The 21,400-nt window shown below is 49.6% G+C and overlaps 2 long non-coding RNA genes across 14 annotated transcripts in view; both read right to left on the bottom strand.

Annotated features, from left to right (window-relative positions):
- LOC126913161 (uncharacterized) overlaps positions 1-21,400 on the bottom strand; it is a 75,511-nt gene that overhangs the window by 5,008 nt on the left and 49,103 nt on the right. For 10 of the 13 annotated variants that reach the window (XR_007707766.1, XR_007707765.1, XR_007707769.1 and 7 more), the window contains one exon: positions 168-247. This is a non-coding gene — a long non-coding RNA (uncharacterized LOC126913161). Of the gene's footprint in view, positions 1-167; positions 248-9,089; positions 9,205-12,878; positions 13,011-21,400 lie in introns of all 13 variants that reach the window. The other 3 variants (XR_007707774.1, XR_007707775.1, XR_007707770.1) reach the window with 3 other exon arrangements.
- LOC126913162 (uncharacterized) lies at positions 5,390-7,573 on the bottom strand. Its single transcript, XR_007707776.1, has 2 exons — positions 7,350-7,573; positions 5,390-6,020 (listed from the first exon to the last, which is right to left on the bottom strand). It is a non-coding gene; the product is annotated as an uncharacterized LOC126913162 (long non-coding RNA).

The raw sequence follows: 21,400 nt of genomic DNA, 5'->3' as shown, positions 1-21,400 counted from the left end.
AAAGTCCTCCCATCAGCCCTGTCCCTATGAAGGCACATACACCCAGAAACCCGTAACAAAAAGAAGTCTGGAGGCTCGACAGAAGAGCTCTCACCCAAGGGCTGCAGGGGAGCCCCGGAGGGTTTGTCCCTCTGAGCTCACCAGCGCTGAAAGCTGTCACCACTCACCTCATTTCCCAGGAAGCCCTGGCAGGACCTGACCTCCCTGCACACGCTCCTCCTTTCTCCTTTTCACAGTCAAGCGAGACCTATACAACATCACAACAAAAGAAATGTCAGCAAGCCAAACCCTGTTCCCTCCCTCCAACCAAAAAAGCTTCATTTCTTCTCTTCTTCAAAATAATGCTGCAAAGTAAAGCAATTACGTATAAAAGCAATCGCTCCGGCCCCCAAGGTTGCAATCAAAGAGGCAGGGAGTGAAAATCCCCCAGCTATATGAGTGTAATTGCATGCAGGGTGTGACATGCCCCTCACAGGGTGGGGACGGAGCCCCCCACAAGCAGCCTGGGGATAGTGCCCTGCGGTGCTCTGCCCACCCCGTGGCGAACACCTGGAGAGATCCAGCAATGGGGCACCAAACCAAGCCTGAAGGTCCTCCGGAGACATTCAGGTCAGCTTTTGGGGAAGCAATCCCCCAAACACTCCTGAGGAAGCTCAGCCAAGAGCTCTGGATGGTGAAGGGATGGAGAGCTGCAAGAAGAAGGGCTGGGGGCAGACGATCCCTGCTGTGTGATCCCAAAGCATTGCCAAGAGGGCACAGGCTTTCCCTAGCAGCCACCTCTACATTTTATGGATGTCCCCCACAACACCCTGCATTGCAAGGGACACCCAGAGGACACTGGGCTGTTGCTCTGGCAGCCTGCACTGCTGGGCAGTGGCGCTGGGGGTCTGCTTTCTCCCACAAACCAGGGCTCCCTCCTCTTCTTCCTCCCAAGCCATGGGACCACTTGTCAGGGCAGCCATATATCACACGGCTTCTTTGGTAGACCAAGCTCGAACCAAGGCAGGACAGTGGGACTCTGTTAAGATCAGAATAGCTTCGTCATTCAGCGTACTTAACCGAGTGACATTTGCACTGCTAAATTTGGGCGAGTATGAGAAGCATTCCCGCAGAATGGGATGTGGGGAAGGGACAGGCAGTCTCTGGCCTCCTTTAATTCCCTGCCAAGCATTCTGCAATTCAGAGCCCCCGCTCCTCCTGCAAGGCAGAGGTGCCACCCCGAGCTGCCTTAGTGGGGATGCCAGCAAACCTGGAAATGCTCTGCGTTAACCCATTCGATTCAGCATCTGGGCTTGGCTATTCTGAGCAAATGATCCAGTCAGGCTTTCTGAAGCAGAGAAATACCTACAGCTCCCACTGAAATAAGAGATTTCCAGGAGGTACACCTATCTCAATGCAGGGAAGGAGTCAGACAGCCCAGTTTGAAGGTACTGTCCGAAGGGGACACACTGCTTAGCTCAATAACAGCCAGCAAGAGTTCTTACATTCAAGCTGCTCTGAGAAGCTGCGAGCGACTGTTTTAGGGTACAAATATAGGAACCAGTTGGGAAAAACAACATTAATACCTGCAGCAAGAATGGGCTACCAGCACAAGCAGCACGTAGCAAAATCACCTGGACCTGAAACGCAGGTACTGAAACACAAGTGATCACCAGGCTTTGCTTCGGAGACAGCAGAACGAAAATAAATCCCTATCTTGCTCTTGTTGATGATGGGTAAGGGAAGGAAACACAGGTTGCAGTAACCTTTCTAGGCCTGTTTTCTACAAACACGATCAACACTTGCATCTTCAGTTAGCTCCGTGGAAGTCCAGAGAAATCTGCCTCTGGAAAACCAAGCCATAAGACATCTTTGGAGGGGTTGCTGCCCACATCCAACAAATACTTTAATTAATCCCAGAGCGTGCCAAGTCTGCTGGCATACAAGGTGAGCCAGAAACCTTCCCCAGCACCCACACTGAGAGGTTTGAGCAAGCTTTTGAGGAATCCAGGAGGGAGCCCGTGCAACCAGCTGCAGCACCTCAGCTACTGCTGCTCTCCTGGATCACTTCCCAAATGATTCGCACACACACCAAATCCAGGCTTACTTTCTGTAAAAGTGGGCATCAAACACTCTGACATCAAGAACGATGATTAAAGACACTGAGTTACGAGGAAAGATTAAAAGAGCTAAATACGTCTAACTTGGCTAAGCAATGAGTAAGAGGAGACATGATAAAAGACTCCAGGCATCCGAATGAAGGGAGTGGCGCTGAATTAAAGAACTGAATAGTTCGAATGAATAAAATATCTTTCTGAGAAATGGATCCATCAATGATCTCCCAAGAGATAAAGTACAAGCCTCATTTTTTAGGCATTTAAAACTAGTCACTAGAATCTGCGTTTTTGAGGAGAAATCCACATTGCCCCGAAGGGAGTATGCACAAAACCTTTTCATCTCCCATACAGGATGCTTCGAACAAAGCGTGCAATGCCACAGGGAAGCACAATAAACTTGGGAAGAGGTAAGTATTTAACTCCACCTCACCCAAAAAGCAGAGATATGTTTTTTACTGCATAATAATAATATTTTTTTTTTTAAATAACAATCAAAGAGGTCTGTAGCCAAGATTTTCAGTATCCTCTCTGGCACACTCAGGCTCTTTGCTGGGCGTTTCCAGTTCACAAAAGCAGGCAGGTATAAACAAAATGGGTTTTATTCCTTTGTCTTCAGCAGACCCTAATCCTTACTACCATGGCTAACAAATAATAATGCTAATAAAAAGGGAAAACAACCACCAGCCCATTCCACACTAACAGGTCTGGGCGCCCTACAAGTATTTAACTGACTCTCCCAAGTGAAGGTGCCAGCTGGGAACCCAGGGTTCATCAGCTGGGGGAAAGGACAATGGGGACAGCATGTGATGGAGGCTGCAGTTACAACCTCCACCCCCAAAAAGCCCCATGACATGGCAAGGTGACAAAATCCTGGAAATCAGTTCAATACCTGGCTCTGCTGAGGCTGTACCCCTCAGAAGAAGCACCCTCTGAAACCAGGGATCTGCCGAGCTTTGTAAAATTAGAAACAAGCCCTGAGAAAACTGCCTGGGACGAGAGCTAAACCTGTTGCACTGGGTTTGCCCCCAAAACCCATGTGTAATGCATGCAACACACATACATACCTAAATACCAACTCTGAAGCCAAAGACTTCGTGTGTGTTCACACAACCTCCGATCTCCAGCCTTAGGAGGGTCTCCTGAACATCTCCCTCAGCATGGACCATGCAACGTGCCCAGGGCAAGGAGCCTGACCTGAGTGGCGTTTACTGAACACAGAGCATTGGGTCAGGACAGGAGGGCTGCCAGTTTCCAGCACCACCAGCTTATTGATACCTTTCATATACCTGGGGGTTGCAATTCACCTCCAGAAGGTCTTGCAGGAGTTTCTGCTCCTGATATCCTTGATGCAACTTAGCCACCGAGAATCGCCGGGTATGATTTACACAGCTCCTTGGCAGGCTCCTTCACCTTCAGCAGGGAAAAAGCCAAAACCCCTTTGCTGGGGGTGCAATTTAAATCACCGTCAAGTTCACTCGGTGGCCACAAGTCATTGAGGAGGTGGCTCCATCCCCGGTGCCCCAGGCTCCTGCCTTCCCCATAGCAGCAGGGCAGGGAAGCCAACCCAGGGCCATTGGGTCTACAAGAAAACCAGCGACGTAAAAAAAAAAAAATTAAAATAGTTTCCCTCTAATTAATTCCCTAAACCAGTTCAGTGGGGTTCAGGCAAGTACTAGAAATCTTTCCCCTTTTGGCATGAGGCAGATCAGCTGAACTGCAACATGTGACCGCAATCCAAGGCAACCTTTGTTTGCAAGACCAAGAGTGGATCTTTTTGATTTATTTTTTTCTCTTTCCCACAGCAAGGCTGCTGCAGACTTAAAAGCTTTCTCCATGGGAACAGGAGATCCACCGTTTACTGACTGGTGAGTTTTATGGCAAAGCTGAAACTGGACATTCACAGAGGAGTGTTTTTTTGTTTGTTTTGGTTTTGTTTTTTTGATTGTTTTGGTTTTTAATATGTGGAGCGTTTTAGCACACAGTGAATCTTCTTGCTTTATTCTTGCATGTCTCTTTGGAAGGCTGAAGCAGAGACACTTTGCTTCACCAGGCATCGAGATTTATTGTATATATTGAAGAAACATGACTACCCCATCTGAGAGGAAGGCTCACGTAAAAAAAAATCAGCTGTTTCCATCGCTGAAGCAACACCGATGCTCAAGATAACAGGCTCAGGCCATCACGGTCATAAAGAACTAAAGGCTTGCAGGTTGTATTTAGACACCCACTTCCCGTCCTTTTGAAGTCAATTTTGGGTATCCCCGCTCAGGCCACTTCTGCAGTTTTACTCTGCTCTCATTCAAAGAGACAGACCTCTAGCCCCTGAGCTCCTGCAGCTCATGGGGCAGGAGCACAAAGTCCCCCTGCCCCACAGCTCGCCCCCACATGAACAACTTTAGGAAGCTGAGCAATGAAATGTGCAATTTTGGCACGGTAGGGAGGTAATGGTTATTATTATTTATTTTTATTTTTTTGCCATTCAGCTAGCTCGCAAGAAACAATTGTCTCCCATGTGGCCAACACACAGACAAGTTTCTACTATTCAAAACACCAGACTGGGGTAATTCATGTGTAAAAAAAACTGGAGATCAGCCCGAAACAGGAGCAGGTCCGGGTGTAGGGGTACATCCCCTGCACCACTCACCCAACGCGCCGTGCTGCAGCGAGGGGCAATGGCGAGAGGTGAGCCCCGGTACAGTCCATGCACCCCACTGTGGGTGAGGGAGGGCAGGAGGGAAGCAGTAACCCAGAAAACCCAAAAGCTGACCCCTACAGCTCTGTCTGGAGCCAGTGTGGGTGCTCCTGTGCCCAGCGTGCCCACAGCTTGCCCTGGTAGGGGAGGGCTCTCATGACTCCAACCCAGTGACATAGCCAGGGCAGAGCTGGCTGGACAATTAATGACCTATACAGAAACCCACGTCCTATTACTCTTTTTTGACTTGCAAAGATGCCAACAGCACAGGCAGCAGCAGGACCTTATCCTCGCTGCCCTACCTGCCCGCACGGTGTGAACTCCCCACCACGGGCACTGTGCCATCCCTGCCACCTCTGGCAGAAATGACCACCGGTCCCAGCCAGAAGAACGATTTCTGCATTCCTCTCCTGCCAGAAGAATGTAGCGGAGTGCCTTTTGATGCTTATGAGAGGTGGTGGCCAGCACAGTCCTGAGAGCATCTTGCTTTCCAACGAACCGAGCCCCAGGATATCTTTGGAGCTGCCTGGGAAAGACACGCTGACGTGTTCTGCATGCGGGCAGCAGAGATACAGGCACAACACCCAGAAGCATAGGCGTACGCTGGCAGTGAAGCATCTTCTGAGAGATGACAGAAATAATAAAACACAGGAACTGGCAAGGCCATTCAGCAGCAAGGCACAGAAGCTAACCAGCCCCAGCACCGCCGCCTCCCCTCCAGCCCCACGCTGCATCCCCGGGTCCTCCAGGAAAGCTCTGGGAGGGACACGCTTGCTAGGAAGAGACCCAGGAAGGATGAGATGTGCACTTTCTCACACTGACACACAAATTTTGGTATCTAAGTCAATCCCTCTTCCTGCTCGGCAGAGCCTTTGCTGGCAGCCGTTCGCAGCAGACATTTCCCAAATGCTTCCCGCAGAGCTCCCCGCTCTCTCACACTACGATAATTGTTATGCTATTTCTGCTCGAGATCTGAAAAGGCGCCAGAGAAAAAGAAGCGAGTCCTTTTCGGGTGGCTGCTGGCAGAGATTGGGCACGGTAAGGCCCGGCACCATCGCCCGCTGCAGAGCGAGCCCCCATGCTCTCCAGGTGCCTCGGGCCAGAGCAGAGCAGCACCGAGCAACCCTGGGCACTGCTGCGAGGAGCCTGGAAAGCGTTACTGCTGGTTTTGGAGGGTTCCTCCTTCCCAACAAGGCGGTAGGGGTGAAGAATGCAAGTGACGCAGCAGCATCCTGGCGGGAGAAAGGAAAAAAAAAAAGCAGAAAAATTAAAAAAAAAAAAAACTAAGGCTGTTTGGATGAGGTTCAGGATGACTACACTTTTACTGTAAGTGTTTAGTAACTCGCAGTCTCATAACCCTTCTCTGCCCACTTGGGGCCACGGCACAGAAATTACGAGCTACAAGAAACACTCTGCGCGCACACACACACACACACACCCAAATTCCCTGTCCGAGGGAGGACAAAAAAAATCTAACAAATTAAGAAGCGTTTCCCATTTAACAGAGACCGATCGCTATTTATTTAACAATTTTAAAGTGTTATTTTAGCCTTCCCAGTTTGTGTGTGTTCAGAGGTTGTTTCTGGGATGCCAGCCAAAGTCTGTCGGAGCCACTCGGCACCAGGAGCGGGAGGAAAAAGCCGGGGGGATGAGCGCAGGGAGGCGATGGGCAACGCTTCCCGTGCTGACACTCTCCTGAGCTGCAGAGCTGGACAGAGCCAGAGGAAAAATGGGGATGGCAAAGGGGAAAGCAGCTGGCAGATATTCCCTGCTCTCCAGTGTGAGCATGCCAGGAGATAAGGGTAAATCCCCACGGGCACCCGCCTTGCTGGGCTTGTCAGCCAGCTGTCCGTACCACGGGTGGCACCCTGGCACAGGTCCCCTGCAAGGTGACCTCCTTCTCCTTCTCCTCCTCCTCCCCTGCTCACCTGGATGCTCCCCCCAGCACCCAAATCAGATGCTCTGCTGAGACAGCTCTGAGCAGAAATTACATCCCCAGGGAGGAAGGCACAGAGGTCCCGACCACAGGGATGCCCCACGTGGGTACCACCCCGGCAAGGCACTGGACCCGCCCGGGAGATGCTTTCCCGGCAGAAATGGCCAGATGATGGATTACCCACTTGGGTAGAAATGCTGTTTGGTATCCACCTGCTCAGGACAAGCACACTGAGGAAAGAATGAAGACATCAAATATCTCCCAGCAGGTACCCTCAAGGTCTCACCCCAGGGTCCTGCACCCAACTTCCCACCTCCAGCACCTCCACACATCCCTGTGCTGGCAGCTCCTGGCCATCAAATCCATCACCCCTCCCTAAGGGGGGGGGCGGCTCCCTCCTGCTGCCCCCACTGTGCCTCTAGACCGGCCTTTGGGATCGACATGGAGCAGACAGGCAGAGGCATGACGCTGTGTTGCAAAGGCTGCTGCCCCAAACGACAGCTCTCGAACATCAGGAACAAACCAAAACGCCACAAAGTCAAGTGCCCGGTTGCAGCAGCCAAGCAAACACTGCTGCTTATCCCTGTATCTCACTAAAGCAACGAACAACATAACAGGAACCAACCTGGTTGCCAGTGCTGGAGGCTGCGATACACATGGCTCAGACAACAGCCAGCCCCTTTCACTCACAAAATACATGCTTCACCAGTTAAAAAAAGATCCCCTCTTTGGCTGTATTGAAGCATCAAACGCTGCCTTCACCAGCAACTTTCTCCACCTCCCGCTCTGCAGCACACGAGCTGCTGCTGCGCAGCTGGCTCGTGGGGTTGAGAAACGTTTGCATGCAAGCACAAAGAGAAGCTCTCACCGGTTGCTTAATAAAGGCCTGATTCAGAGCCTCCTGAAGCGGATGGGAGAGTCCAGTTTTCTCAGATTTGGGCCAGTGGGATCATGGCTAAGTCAAGGCTGCCAAGCCCTGCCTCCAAGGAGCCAGGATGCTCCGAGGGCTCTCTGCCACAGCGCCCCGCTGCCGGTGCTCCCAGCACACACGCTTTCTCAATGCTCCCATGCCAAATTGCCATGTTTGCTGCCAATCTGAGGCTGGAGGCAGCAAAATGTTACAGGCTCTTCTCCTTCTGCTGCAGATGTGCTGCATACCAGGAGACCTGCTGCACTGACTCGCCCTGGGTGCCTGCAGAGCTGCACCTCCAGCCCTGCCCTGGCAGCCTGCAAACGGAGATAAAGAGCGTGCACATCAGTGGAGGCCTGCTAAGGCATGCCAGCCTCGAGAGCGCCTTCTTAAAAATGATTTTGGGGTGAAAAGGTACGGAGGAAGGGAGTCAAACCACAGGGAGGTGACAAAAGTCACCAACAGGTTTGGGAGAGGCAGCAATAAGCTGGATGCTCACAAAAGCCAGGCAAAAGAGCTGTGTGTGGCCAAATATTTGAGTAGCTACAGCCACTTGGACTACCCCAATAAACTCATTAGTACAAGCACGAATGTACACCAAGGGCAGAACGACCCCATCCACCAGAGATGTGTCCAAATGAGGTCCCTGCACGAGCATCTGCAGCAGGACTCGGGGCTGCAATGATGCAAAGTAAGACAAGGGCACGGGGCAGCACTGGCACCATGCAGGTGCTTCTCTGTGCCACCCTGTAAAGTTGGCACCAGCACAGTGACCCTGGACCAGGCAGGTGGAAACTACATTGAATTTCCTGACCCTAAGAGCTGCAGTTTCCCCCGGGACAAGAAGTTTGCTGTTGCAAAACTTGGAGCTGGTGCTGCCCCGAGGGCTCGGTGGAGGTCTCCTCGCTGGCTCTTTGCAGGTCTCCATCGCTGCAGGAGGAGTTTCATCTCCCCTTGCTGGACAGGACAGGATGGTCAGGCAGATGCAGTGACCTGACCCAACCTGGAAGCCTCACAGCTCCTCCCATTCCCATTTTTTTTTAATGACGCATGTGTTACTGTACAGAGAGACACCTTGGAAATGCAGGGCAAGGGTGATGCCAGCAAATAATCATGCCTGGGCATGAACAAGTGACCAAGGGGACACGCGCTCCCAGAGCAGCCTCCAAGCCGGTCTCAGTGCCATCAGGGGAAGGCAACACATGCTTCCCACGTCCACTTTGCTGCTGTCGGGGCTGGGTGGCACAGCGCTAGCCCAACACCTCACTCATCCTACCTATGCATCTGTGAGACAGGCTGGGGTCTCACCCTGCCCCTACCAAGCATTTGAGAAATAAAAACCCTCAGCGTTGCCCAAACCACCCACCATGGTTTGCAAAATTGGGGTGGGTTTGGGCAACTCTGGGCGCTTTTTGCATGCCCCAAGAAGCGTTCCCGTGATGCTGCTCCTCTTACACTGCTCTCAGCAGCCCTGCCACAAGCTCACTTCCCAGCAAAAGTCACTTGGTGGCCATTTCCTCCGATACAACGTCGCGTGGAGGAACCGCCTGGGGAGCCTTCAGCTTTTCTGCTGGGAAAATAAATAAATAAATAAATAAATCATTCCTCCTTAGATCATGTTCATACCCAACAAAGCTCACACGTGCTGTAACACAGTCCCCTGCCCCATGGGAGCTCTTTGCTCCATGCTTTGTGCTTGAAATCCTCTTGTTTCTTTATTTACACACAGTGTAAGTTTCTTGCAGCCTGTCCAACTCGATTGCCAGTCGCTCACCTCTCTGCAGTGTGGGTTTACAATTGCATTTGACTTCTTTCCAGTGTAAGCCCCAGCCTGTGAGCTGTGAGGAGGCACCGAACAGCAAATTGCTTATTTTCTTCTTCACCTTCTCAGTAACCTTTTTAAGACAAATTACCATTATTTTTTGAACAACCTAGATCAACACAAGTCAGAATCAGTACCAGCATGTCACGTGTCGCCTGTGTCATGATCAAGCTCTTTTTTCTTTCTTCTTTTAAGGGAAATTTTAGCAGTGTCTGAGCTAGAACTGAAACCCAGGGCTGGGTAGCAAGGCTCAGATCTACATCCCCTGAGACACTGCACTCAGCGCAGCACACGGTCGCAGCACGGCAAGGGAGCCCCGCACACCGCGGGGAAACTGCTGCAGCCTCTGAAAAAGAGCAGGCGTACCCAGTAGCTCTGCCTATCTATCATCTTCCTCGTCGAGGCACTTTTATGTCCTACTGTGATTTTAAAAGCCAGCGCACGCTGTTTTAGCTTTGATGCTACGCTTTCTCAATACCAACCAACCAATACCAGAAAATTCTTTCTTCATATGGTGAAACCCCTCTTTTCCCTCGGGGGTACAGCTGGGAGGGCAGAAGAGACAAGGCATTTAGCATTTAATCATAAGCATAAGTATCAGCTTGAATCATCTGGGCTCGGGGGGCCAGAGAGCATTCCCAGCGGCTGCGAACACCAGGCGAGACAGCAGTCGCAGGGGTATTTGGTTTAGCATTTACAGGGGAGGAACTCATCAGCTTGCATCACGGCACTGGGTGACCAATTTGTGGTCAATGGAACGGCTCCCAGGAGCCAAAAATGCAGTCATGTCGGAAATCTGGACTCGGACTGCCAGGAGACGACTCCTCGGCACTGGGACACACAGGCTCAGCAGGACCGAAGGGCAGCAGCCAGAAGCATGCCAAAATCTGGATGCAAGGACTGCAGAAACGCTGGGCCAGGAGGGACGTCCAGCAGCCATCCAACCCTGAAGCCCTCTTGGCTCATTTGTCTTCGTGCTGCTCTCCAAGGCAACACTGGCTCCGCTCCTGCCAAGGAGGAAGCCAGACTCAGCTGCAGCTCCCAGCCACCAGCAGCATTCACCCCACCATCCAGGAAGGGCTGCTGGGATGCTAACAAAGCGTTTTCTAATCCCTTTTGGGCCAGCTCCAGAATCGTTCATTCGTCCCTCACTGCCACCACCAGGAGCTGGAACCTATACCTTGAGAAACACCAGCTGGTCCCGTCGCCATCGGGCACATCCAAGCTGAGGCACTGCAAGGCAGCGTCCAGGAAAGCACTGCTTTATGGACAACCTTCCTCTGGTCCTGTCCTCAGCCGGGGAGAGATGCTGTGCTCCTCACACCACCTTGCTGGGCATCCCAAATCTGCGACCTTCCATTCGAGTCTCATTTCAAAAGAGATGTTCAACCACCTCTCCTCTCCTTGCCCTTCCTCCTAAAACCTATCCATTGGCCAAGCAAAACCGTGCAGCCACACTGTGAAATAACTTTAGGGACACTTTGGGGCTTTGTTTCTCTATACAAATCTAAGTTCCTTGGTCCAGCTCACAGGGTCAGCATATAGACCATCGTGGCTACACCACTACCCAGATGATGAGCTGCAGGTCAGAGAACGCCAGGAGAGCAGATACACCTGGCTCCAAAATCACTGCTAAAGAGAGCATCCCATCAAACCATGCCTGACACCTGTGGTTGTTTTTCTCCTAGGTTTGGCATATGCAAATCTTCTCGCTATTCCTCGTAAGTGAAGTTTCCCAAACGGCAGCTCCATCTTCCCAAGCCGCTTGCTTTCATATTAAAAATAGAGGGGCTGAGACTGAATGCTGTGTTTTCAAGCAAGGTTTCATGAGACAACCAAGACGGAATTGTTACCTTTGCCATTTTCCCATGGACTATTCAGGATTTGCCTTTCTTGTAACAGCATCTGACTCCTCATACACAACCAGGCTGTGATTCCCTGCGGCTCCCAGACCCCATTCTGCAGTTAACCTGTTATTGTTCATTCTGGGTACATGCGTCCCATTTCCAACTGCACTCATTTGCACTTGTCTTTACTGAATTTATTTTTCTTGTCTCCAAACCACCCCTGTAGCTTCAGACCAACTGCAAGCGAGGATACTATCACCTGAAGCATCTGCAATGCCTCTGGTTGCTATTCATCTTCTGTATCCTTTGCAGTCTAACATATAGCCTACTACAGAAACTAGACCCTAGGCAGACTCCTCAAAATGCCTTCCTGATCCAACAGCAACCTTTTTATTTTTTTCCTTTTTTTTTTTTTTAGTATAGCTTCTTAAGTACCCAATTATGACTATTTCATCTTGGTCGTATTTCCCAAGTTTGTTTATCAAACTGTCAGTGTTTCCGAGAGCTACTCAACAGCTTTCAGCACCTTTTTTTTTTTCTGTACAGTCACTAAAATGCCAGCACTGGCATGAGTTTTCCTCATAGCTCTGGACGCCCTCCATCCCTCCAGAGCTGGTAATTCAGACAATATGAGCGAAAATAGAAGAGCTCTGCAGTTACTTCAAGTTTTCTTAGAAGTCAGATCAAGCAGATTATCCAGACTAGGTGAAGGATCACCGTATTTCTTCAAGTCTTACCTTCCGAGCTGGGTTTCACTGATCTCCTCGCTGTTATTTCCCATGGCTGAGCTCCAGTGCTGCAGGAGCTCGCAAAGAAAAGCTCACATCCAAAGGGTTAACAATGTTTTTTCCCAATCTTTAACTCACAAAAATGATTTCCACTTGAAAAAGGAATACTTCATTTAAAAGGAACAGTGGTTGGGAAGGGTAATGAAGCACTCAGAAGGAAATAAAAAAATAATTAAAAAAAGGAAGCAAGGGGAGAAAGCAAAATAACACTTCCAGAAAGTTTTCCAAAGGAAAATGAGTAACCACTTGTTATTAAATGATAAATCACAGTCCTCAGGAAGTGGCATTGTCTGTGGTCTATTTTTAATGAGCAAACACCCATGTCACCGGCATGAGGGCTGAGCATGCTGATGGGGTGAGTCTGTGGACAGCGGGAGCGCTCGCTGGTGACTATCACCTCATTCCTGTCAGTCCCACTGCTTATCAGAGACCGCAAGCTCATGGAAAACAAGCGGCTTGGAGGGGGGGGGGGGGGGGGAAAAAAAAAAGCACCCAGGACAACAGACAAGGCTGCTACTTTCCAGGGAGGGAGAACAGGAAGAAACACTACAGACCAAGAGAAGGAACCAGGCCATGAGTTCTATCAGCCAAGGTGCTACCAGGAAGCAAACCCGTGACAATCTCGGTGACCCCAAGGGGATGCAGGGCAGCATCTCCCACGCATGTGAGCATCCTCTGAATCCACGAGATGAGGAATCTGGGCATGCAACAACCTCTCAGCCTCTCTTCCCCGGGGTCTGCCACTGAGATTTTCTGGGGCAGCTGAGGAGTGTGATGGGACCAGTACCTCACGCTGCAGCTCCATCAAGATTGACGCCGTCCACTTCAAAGGTCTAAGGAGCCGCATTTGATGTCGATAATGAGTCTCAGATTCCTGTGGTGAATGACTCAGGCCCTCGGGCTGACTGGGAGTAGCACACTGTGTCCACGGGAGGGAAAGCAAAAATCAGCAGAGCTAGCTGGAGGCACAACCCCAGAACCAGATCACTTCCAGTTCAAGAACTGGGGAGCCTGCGGGCCGGAGAGGGACTGGTGCACACGGATGGATCCTGATGGATCCAGCAGCACTGAACAAAGGCAGTGGTGGAAGATTTGGGCTGGGGTGGCATTCCTGGGATCGAAAAGGGCCAGGTGCTGCCATCAGTCCTGCACAGCACAGCACGTGCCCCTAGGGGCTTCCTGATCCCAAGGCAGATCCCAGGAGGGACAAGCAGGAGGCAACCAGCAACCTCTGCATGGGGCCATCTGCTGCTGCTTCTTGCGTGATTCAGAGCCCCCAGAGGGACCACAAGCTGTCAGGCAGCCTGCCTTCACACAGCAAGCCTTGCACAACAGCGAGGAGACCGTTTCTGGCATTGTGCACCAAGCGTGACTGGCTCCAAAGCCTGAACCAAGCACCTTGTCCCATTGCTCCCGCTGCTGAGCTCAGCTGCATGTCAGGCACCTCTTCCACGCAGTCACACCTACAAACTTCCCAAGGAAAAGGACTAGGAACAAGCAGGAACCTACAAATGGCTCACGGACCTGAGACGAAATACAGCACTCCTCACCTTATTTCAAAATGTGTTACATTGCAATTCTGCACCTTAACTCAGCTCTCACTGACCTGGTGCAAAAAGACCGTAATTACTCAATTCCTCAACTATTTCTGACATTCTTTCCATAGACGAGGTTTAAGCCTTTTTTTTCCCCTTCCTTTTAACAGGAACAAAACCTCACAGTTTGCAAGAGATTATACAACACACACACACACATCACTGTTCCAAAACAGTGTCTGAAAGCATTTGTTTGATTTCCCCCCCCACACCCCTGTAAAACACCACCCTGCTGGTCTCATTTATTGTGCGGCATTTTGCAACGAAGCGTAAAAACGGTATTAATCATAGCTCCGAAAAACACAAACTTCTTCTCTGAGGTTAGAAGTAACCATTTGGAAGGAAAACTTCCAGGAGCCAGAGGGACCAACAGGACTGGAGACTGAAGTCCCTCTTTCAAAGGCCAAGTGTATCCCAATATATCCCTTGGACAGCTGCCCCGAGCCAAAGTTATACTACTTTATTCTTTCTGCTTGTCTGCGGATCAGTTCAAGTAGCAAGAAGGAGATTTGGTACAAAATCAGGATAAATACCCAAAGCGAATGGAGAGGTTCAGCGGGCAAATGCATCGTAAATCTAACGGGAGGCTCTGGCTCTAACTGCAGCTTTTGCACAGATCGATGCCTGCAGCCTCAGCTCTGCTCCCTGTCTCCCTTGCCAGGATGCTGCAGGAATGGGGCACGCTCCCCTTGGGTGTCCCAGACCGAGCACTGACACCCCTGATAGAAAGCGTGGTCTCAGCAACGATCAGAAACACAGAAATCTGGAAAGGCTATGCCAAATATACATATATATATGTCTGTATGTGTGTATATATATATATATATATATATATGGATATATATGGATATATATATTTATATATATTCATATATATATCATTATTTATATATATACATCATTATATATATATATATATATAATATATATATATCATGATCATCTTTATGCTTTCTGGCCAAATACCATCTGAGAAAATTACCTTCCAGAGAAACCAACCTCCACTTTCTCCACTTCTGCAGATTTCGCGTGAAGACAAGGAGTGGCTTCTGTTGAGGATGAAGCTGGGAAAAAACCATGAGGCTGTTTTCTAGGTGAGATGCTTTAGCAGAGCTTTGCAAAGGGCTTTGGAATCCCTTCGCTTAGGAGGTAGAATATTAATAATTTTAAACCTTCCTTTTAAATTAGGAAGAGCATTAAAAGAAACTATTGAAAGAGAAAAACCATCAAGTCCGCCACCGCATCCAACTCAAACACTGGCATTTTCTCTCAAGCCCCAGAAGTGGTTTCAATGAGCTGGCACCCAAGGAATTTACCTTTTCCTCACTCCTCCTTCCCCCATGTCGTCTCCTCGGCCGCTCTCCCTTCGTATCATGCTCCCAGCATCCCAACAGGAGGGTGCTGCACGCTGAGCACCCCGGCGTCACTTGCCCTTGCGCTGAATCCTCCCCACACCTTCAGCTCTCCAGAAAGCTGAGCAGAGCTGGGGGCAGAGGCGGTGCAAGCAAGCACAGAACGTCTTGCAGGGCATGCAAAATATTTGACTGTACTCGCTCTCCTCCTCGAGCAAGTCACCAGGGGTTGCGTTTTCTGACGGTTCTTTTTTTAACTTTGCAAAATAAGATAAGGTCAATCAAATGCTTCAGGATGAAGGCTGAGAGCAAAGAGGTTCAATTAAGCAATTAAGAATCTGTCTATAGTTTTCCACCACATTGTCCAGCTGTCGGTGTGTATCTATGGGATCCTCATCTTCAAAGAATCCCAGAATGAGTGAGGCTGGCAGGGCCCTCTGGGGTCCACCTGGTCCCACCCTGCCCAAGCAGGGACACCCAGAGCAGAGTGCCCAGCACCACGTCCAGGCAGCTTCTGAAGATCTCCAAGGAGGAGACTACACAGCCTCTCCGGGCAGCCTGTGTCACTGCTACCTCCAGTCCTCCAAAGGATCAGGTAGCAGCACGTGGAGCCACTCCACAAGGTGACTCCTATGCCCCCCTGCACTCTGAATGTTTTTTTTTCCCCATGACATTTGGGAATTTTCATCATCAAGAAAAGTCATTTTGGGCACAGGGCAACAGCATGCTGGGTGGTGGGGCAATTGGTGGCAAAGACAGCTCCGGTACAAAGCAGCACTGCAGGCACTGAGCAGAAAGTTAATAAAAAAGTGTTTTTGTTTTTTGTTTTTATAAAACCATACTTCATATTAGAATAGCAAGGGAAGAAAGAAAATAATCAATAATTGATCTTTTTCTTTCTTTTTAATCAACAACCCGAGACTTTTGTGTGTAGCGAAGTTCTCTCCTTACACAAAGCATGCGTGCATCTGCCTGTCTCAGCTGCTGATATGGCTTCTTATCAGCACATTTCATTCTTTCCCTTTCTTGCAAGAGCCCTGCAAGGTAGAAGGATATTATCTTCATATTTAAGAGGCAAACAAAGGCTGACCGGGATAGGCCCACCTTGCTATCAAGGTTTTTGCAAAAGCAGGAACAATGTGGCAGCCCAAGATTTAGCGCAGGCCCCGCGGTCAGCAGCCATGCTGGTCCCAAGGCAGCAGTCAAAAGCTCAGAGACGTCTCCATACACCACAGCTCCATCCTCGACTTCCACGCAGATGCACATTTGCAGAGAAAGCTGTGTAGGGCCATCCTTTTCCTCCATCCGTCAGCAAGGAGCCTCAGTTCTTGGACATTGAGCTGGAGCAGCTGAGCTGCAGATCTTTGCCTCGCGTTGAACCTCTGCTGCAGCACAACCGTGCACAGAAACCCCACAAACCTCAGTGAACCTCAGAGGACACGGCCCCTGAGGTTGCCTCTGCCCATTGCAGTGAAAACAAAGACAAAATTAGTTATCCGCCAGACAAGTGGCAACTGTTCTGAGGCAAGCCCTGCTGTCAGTGACTTGCAGGGCAGGCTTAATTGCAGCGGGGGTCAAGGAACTCAGCCTTACCCTTGCTCTTCCCACTGCTGTATTTTTGGAAAAACAATACGTGCGAACACTGGCAGAGTGCAGTCTCATTTCTCTGCAAAGGATGCTTAAATATGCCCTTTCCTTCAGGAAAAATAGAGGAAGAGCTACTCAAAACCTACATGCCAGCCGGTCCAGCGACCGAGTGCCATCCTCCAATAGCTTTTTCAGACAGTCATGAACTTCAAATTTATTTTGTCTCCTGCTCCCAGCAGTTCCTAAACAGTGAGAGCTAAATATTTATAGAAGAGTCACTGTTTGTTTAAGTTTCAATCTGTACTTGCTGAGCTCCACTATGCCCAGACCCTAAAATGACAGCTGATTACAAAAGAGCCTGAAAACAGGGCAGAGGAGACCCTGACACTTACCAGACCTTTCATCTGGACACTTTCTCTTGTTGTTGTTTTGGGTTGCCTCTCACAGCTGGCAGCGCTCCTCCTGCCAGGATCCTGCTTCAGCACAGCTACATAAAAGTGCTCATTTAATAAGAAAGCCTGTAAAATCTGGCTTGAAGAACATGACGGGCGCAGAGTGAGGATGCTTCAAAGGAAAGCCAAGCACCAAATGCTTTGGCACAGCTGTGCTTGATGCAGCCTGGTTTTGGGGAGCCCTTGGCGCACTTCAGAGCCTGGCCCTCTGTGACTCGCAGTGAAACATCTGAATTGCTCCTGAAAATGCAATTTAAGCACCTGAGCTGCTTTACAGCACACAGCAAGGCAAGGCACAAACACCTCAGAACACCTGAGCCTGTGCAAGCAGCCCACCACAAGTGGCTTGCATCCCACCATGGATTTAAGTGCAGGTCAACAAGTCCTACCCTGAACTGTCCCTTGTCTCTTTACTGGATCAAGGATCAGCTTTTCCAATTAACCACAGTGTCCACTCCGATGCCAAAAAGTTCTCCAATAGCTTACAGTTCTCCAATAGCTTACATGGATGCCCAAAGCTTCGGGTAACTGACAATCTGCCACAGGTGCCTGCCAAGTCACACTGCTGAGCCTTACAGCACCTCCTTGCACGCAGTGCTGCAGTGTTACAGATGAGCCCAAAGAAGTTAACTACTCTTTAGACAAGGCAATTTCAACCTATTTAGCCCGTAAAGTTGTGTGTGGGTACAGGAAAAGGCTCGGGATACAAGTGACTTACATGCTTGGGACTCACCTCTGCTGTGACACAGCCGGGAGGAAGGTGCAGACAAAGCGTGAGGCTATCAAGCAACACCACAAGGGTCTGCTGCGAGCCTGGGTACCCAGACAGAGCGTTTCATCCTGCAGATGCTCAGCTTCAGCTTTGCCAGCTCCCAGGACGACAGCAGAGGCAGGACAGGACTGCCAGCAACACCCAAACATCTTCTCAGCATCTTCTGATGGCAGCCTAAGGCTGGTATTTCCCTTCAAAAAGTTCACACGTGAGGACCTGAGCAGAAGGTGGCATATGCACCTCAGACAGGTGGCAGACTGGGACATCTTTGCCCAAAATCAAGTTACTTTTAGCGCAGCTCCTGACTTGAGCAGCCCCTCAGAGGAGCGCGTGCTGCTGAAGAACTCAAAACCACCACCAGCAGCTCTTCGGCTGCGCTCAAGATCAAGATAAAAATCTTTCTCAACACTGCAACAAGGGGGGACTCAGCACCATCTCCCCATTCTGGGCTTCCCTGGCTCAAGACACCTCTCCCCAACAAAATAACAGCAAGATGCTTGTGATCAGGCACCACAGTGACATCAAAATCAGGTTTGCGCGCTGCCATCACCACTGGGATTCTCGAGACCCAGAGCGAAAGCCTGTGTACGGATGAATAACCCAATCACGCAAACAACCGTGCCACTGCGCTACACGCCCTTCTGCTTGCAGACAATTTCCATCCCTGCATGTGTATGCACACGCAGACAGGAAAGCACCTTAATGAGCTTTATGTGTGCGCTCCTATGTGCATTCCTGAATCACAGCTCCGCACATGAATATGCATGGGTATGCAGGCACACTGCGAGCAAGGCTGATAGAAGAGATTAAAGAGAACACCGAAACATGTAGGAGGTTGGAAATAATGACAAGCACTTTCATCAGTAAAACCCAAATTACCCCGTCTGCACACAGCCTCTCATCTCCTACCGAGCAAGCAAAGCTGCTTATTACAGAGATGCCTTTACCGTAATCTGACTTGTACAGAAACAAGAGGAGCTGCCCTCGCTTTCAAACGCTTTATTTTTCTGCTTCTCGGGGGAGAGATCGATTGTGGGAAATGTGGGGCTGGGAACACGGGAAAAACATCACCCCTGCATCCCGTGGCTGCTCGCGCTGGGTGCCGGCCCCGTGGTCAGTGGGCATCGAGCCACTCCTCCAGCACCCGCCGTGCCACTAACTCTGCCACTTCAGCTCCACCGTACGCAGGAACTCCAAGTTTTACTGGGATACAAAACGGAGACTTTGCTGTTTTATTTGAGACGGTCCTAAAAATGAAAAATTAAAAAAAAATGCAGCCCCCCCTTTTGCATTTACCTAAATATTGGATCTGAGCGCTTTGTGCTCTTAAGAAGTTAAAAATAGGATACAATATCGAGTCTATGTGCTGCATCTTTTATCAAAGCCTTTTATGAACATCAAACCAGCTCCTCTGCTCTCTTTTATACTTCCCCGCCATCACTCACAATTCATAAAAGGAGACTACAGAGATACAAAGGGTAAGGCACTTCCCAGCACTGTCATAGGAAGCTGGGGACAAAAACAGCTTTTGCTCAAAGCTCTGAAATCTAAGAGCAATTTTGTGATATATTGTCAGTTTTAGAACAAGGAGATGAATAATAGATATTCAAAGCGTAATAATACTTTCACAAATAAACAACGCTTTGCAGTGTCAAACCTTTTCAGAAGCCCTGTCTGCCTTTTCAGAAGGATCAACAGGGAAATCACAGCAACACCGCTGGGAAGCAAATGCTGCTAGAATAAACACGTTTAGCCAACAGCCAAGGCTCCTCAGAGGTGCTGGTATGTCCAAACCCCAGCTGTGTCCTCCAGATATACACATCCAGATCCCCTCTATAAAACGAGAAGGTATGGAGTTAACAAGATGAACCAGAAACTCATCAGACATAAACTTGATTTTGACCCTGTCATCTCTCAGGGACCTGTGATAAATCAGAAGCACCTATCTGTACAAGTAGACTTGCGCTCACCTATATTCAAGATATGAGCATTAATTAATTTAAACAAGAAAAAAAAAAGACATTTCAAAGATCAGAGCTGCTAGAATATTTAAGACTCATTCCCGGCCTGTTTATTTGTTACAAAAATATCTGGATAAGGAGCAAGTTCTCCATGTGAAACAGAGCAAACCTGGGAAAAGCCTTTTAGCTATCTGCATCCTTTCCATGGAAGACAAATGCCATAACTTGCAGTCACCATCATATTTTTCTGCCTCACACTGTAACAGTTATGAATTTCAAGGGAGGAAGTGATAAACCTGTGATAAAAAAAATTCCAGCGAACTCTCAGCATTGCTCTAACCAAAAAAGAATTTCCTCCTTAGTCATCCAAAAGGCAGAGTAAGCTGGCTCCCACGTGAATTACAGAAAGAGTAGGAAAAAAATGCTTATCGGGGAGATTATTTCTTCTCCTAGTACTTTGTTATTTAATTTTTAAGCAGGGCAAAGGTCAAACAAAACCCACCTGATGCTGATGCGAACACAGCACTGCTCAGCACCAGATAAAAACAGCACAGGGAGCACAGCTGAAGGAGTTTCTCTCTGCAAAAGGCTGAGTGGAAAACAAGGGACGGTGCCAGCAGTGATGGCACTTGAGCATCGATTCGCCACCGGGAAAGAAAAAGCCAGCGGAGGCTGGGATTTGACCTGACGGCTTTGAGATTGCTAATGTAAAAAGGAGGCAGTGCAATGATTGCTTCCTGCAAAGCAGAATTGGTGAAGCTGCAGGATCTTCAAAACATTGCTGGGATAACCAGAAGGATGGGTGTGAGGTTTGTGTCCTGCTAGGGAAGGACCAGTCAAGTTCATTTATGTTTCAGAAGAATAAAAAACTGACAAAACAGTACTTTGTGTTTCTGAACTGGGTTTCACACTGCAGGACCAGGAGTCCTGGCAGATCCTGCTGGGATGTCCCTCTTTTTTTGGGGTAACTCCAGCTCCAGGTGGGAGTCCCGGACCCCACAAGCAGGTATCTCCCTTCTGGTCCCTGGGGCAGGACACGTGGCCTCCCCTTGTATCCCAAAGCCCAACCAGTTGACTTCTCCCAACCTTTAGGAAGCCTCAGCTCACATCCTCCCAGATAACCAAATAAAATGGCAGAAGTTGAAGGACTCTTCCCTGGAACTGGCCACGGCCCACGAGCAACACCAGCGCTGCCAATCCAGCCGCCACCCCTCCCATTCAGCGCCTCGTGCCAAGGCACTGCAGTTAGGTTTTTGCAATAGACCATGACTTCCACTTGGCCCCAAATGCCAACACCACATGGGTGCTGCCTCCTAGAGCAGGAGGCTCATCCCCGCTGCGACTTCCACAGAACACTTCCAGAAACCCTCACCTGCCAGCACAACTTGACACCTCTGCAGCAATCTGACCGCATGGCAGGTGTTTTCTGGGTTGCAGGGCTCTTCTGTAGCCTGAAATCAGCAAGCAGGCTGCTTTGGAGATTATTTAAACTTAATTACAAACCCTTCCTGCTCTCATACAGGGGGGTTTGGTGTGTTGCAAGTCCTGACACCTTTAGTGAAAGGCCCCCTCCCAGGGCCTCTCGCAGCC

This window comes from Cygnus atratus, chromosome 2 (genome assembly GCF_013377495.2).
Source record: "Cygnus atratus isolate AKBS03 ecotype Queensland, Australia chromosome 2, CAtr_DNAZoo_HiC_assembly, whole genome shotgun sequence".
NCBI classification, from domain to species: domain Eukaryota; kingdom Metazoa; phylum Chordata; class Aves; order Anseriformes; family Anatidae; genus Cygnus; species Cygnus atratus.
The sequence above is the reverse complement of the archived record's forward strand: the minus strand, read 5'-3'. Positions and strand labels throughout refer to the sequence as shown.